Below are 2,368 nucleotides of genomic sequence, written 5' to 3'. Positions count from 1 at the left end.
AGAGTGAGACTCTGTCTCAAAAAAAAAAAAAAAAAAGATGATTGGCAACAGCACAAAAGGCAGAAAGCGACAAACAGTTCACCGTTCAGGTCCTTGCACCAGCTAGTGCTGAAAGTGCTGGTAACTAATACGGATGGAGGCCACACTGCAAGGTGAGCAGCAAGAGAAAAGGAATGTGACACATACAAGGGGTCCTCAGGAAGATTTCTTGTCAGAAACTTTGGAGATAAGAATGCAGTGGGCCGATACAGTCAAAGTGCTAAAATAAGAAAACAGCCTGTCAACCAAGAACCCTATCCGGCAAAACTGTCCTTCAGAAGTGAAGGAGGAATTAAGAATTCCCAAATAAGCAAAAGCTATGGGATTTTGTTACAGATTCCTAGAAACACAAAAGCTACCAAGACTAAATCACAAAGAAGTCGAAAATCTGAATAGACCTATAACTAGTAAGGAGATTGAATCAATAATTTTTTAAAAAATCTCCCAACAAAGAGAAGCCATGGGCCTGATGGTTTCATGGGTGAATTCTACCAAACATTTAAAGAAAAAATAATACCAGTCATCCTCCAGCTTTTCAAAAAACTGAAGAGGAGGGAACACTTCTAACTCATTTTGCGAGGCTAGCATTACCTGGATACCAAAGCCAGACAAAGATACTATTAATACAAGAAAAGAAAACTATAGCCCTCTATCCCTTTATGAACACTGATGCAAAAATCCTCAACAAAATACTAGCAAAATGAATTCAGCAGCATATTAAAAGGATTATACTTCATGACCAAATGGGATTTATTCCTGGAATTCAAGGATGATCCAATATACTTTTATACTTAACCATACATTGATAAATCCATCAATGTAATATACCACATAAATAGAACAAAGGGGAAAACCTACATGATCATCTCAATTCTGCATCTCAAGTGCAGAAGCATTTTACGAGATTCAACACTCTTTCATGTCAAAACATTCAACAAACTAGGAATAGAAGGGAACTACTTCAACATAATAAAAGCCATATGTAAAAAACCCACAGAAAACATTATACTCAATGGTAAAAGACTGAACACTTTTCCTCTAAGATCAGGAGCAAGGCAAGGATGCCCCCTTTCACCACTTCTATTCTACAGAGTACTAAAAGTTCTAGCCAGAGAAGTTAAGCAAGAAAATGAAAAAGCACCCAATGTGGAAATGAAGTAAAATTAACTCTGTTTGCAGGTGATATGATTTTATGTGTAGAAAACTCTAAAGATTCCACAAAAAAAACTATTAGAGCTAATTTAAATAAATTCAGCAAAGTAGCGGGAGACAAAGTCAGCACACGAACATCAGTGGCATTTCCATATGCCAAACACAAACAATCTGAAAAGGAAATTACAAAACAATTCCTTTACAGTCACATAAAACAGAATAAAATACTTAGGAACTAACTTAACCAAACAAGAAAAAGATTTGTACAATAGAAACTACAAAATACTGCTACAAAAAATTAAAGAAACTGCAAACAAATGGAAATTTATCCTATGTTCATGGATTAGAAGACATAATATTGTTAAAACGTCAATATTAAGCAAAGCAGTCTACAGATTGAATGCAATCCCTATCAAAATCCCAATGATTTTTTTTTCAGAAATAGGAAAATCATCCTAAAATTTATATGGAATCTAGAGAAACCCCAAAGAGCCAAAACAATCTTGGAAAAGAACAAAGCTAGAAGACTCATACTTTCTTACTTCAAAACTTACTACAAAGCTACAGTAACCAAGACAATATGGCACTGGTATAAAGACAGACATGTAAACCAGTGGAATAGAATAGAAAGCCCAGAAATAAACCGTGGTATATATGGTCAAATAATTTTTGACAAAGGTGCCAAGACCATTCAATGGGAAAAGGACAGTCTTTTCAACAAATAGTCCTTAGAAAACTGATGTCCACATGTAAAAGAAGGAAATTGGACCCTTACCTAACACCATATACAAAAATAAAAATAAATCAAAGACCTAAATATAAGACCTAAAACAATAAAACTCCTGGAAGAAAACATAGGCCAGTAGCTTCACAACATTGGGAATGATTTCTTAGATACAACACCAAAGGCATAGGCAACAAAGGAAAAAAAAATAGACAAATTGGACAACACAAACATTTTAAAATGTTGTTTATCAAAAGATACTGTCAACGTCTGGGTGCAGTGGTGCAGGACCATAATCCCAGCTACAGGAGGCTGAGGCAGGGGGGTTACTTGAGCCTGAGGGTTTGACTCCAGCCTGGGCAACGTAGCAAGACCTCGTCTCTAAAAAGCAAAACAAAACAAAAAAAAACTGTCAACAGAGTAAATGGGAGAAAATATTTGCAAATCATATAT

Source organism: Propithecus coquereli, unplaced genomic scaffold, assembly GCF_000956105.1.
Source record: "Propithecus coquereli isolate 6110/MARCELLA unplaced genomic scaffold, Pcoq_1.0 Scaffold120, whole genome shotgun sequence".
NCBI classification, from domain to species: Eukaryota; Metazoa; Chordata; class Mammalia; order Primates; family Indriidae; genus Propithecus; species Propithecus coquereli.
This window is presented reverse-complemented; position numbering follows the sequence as displayed.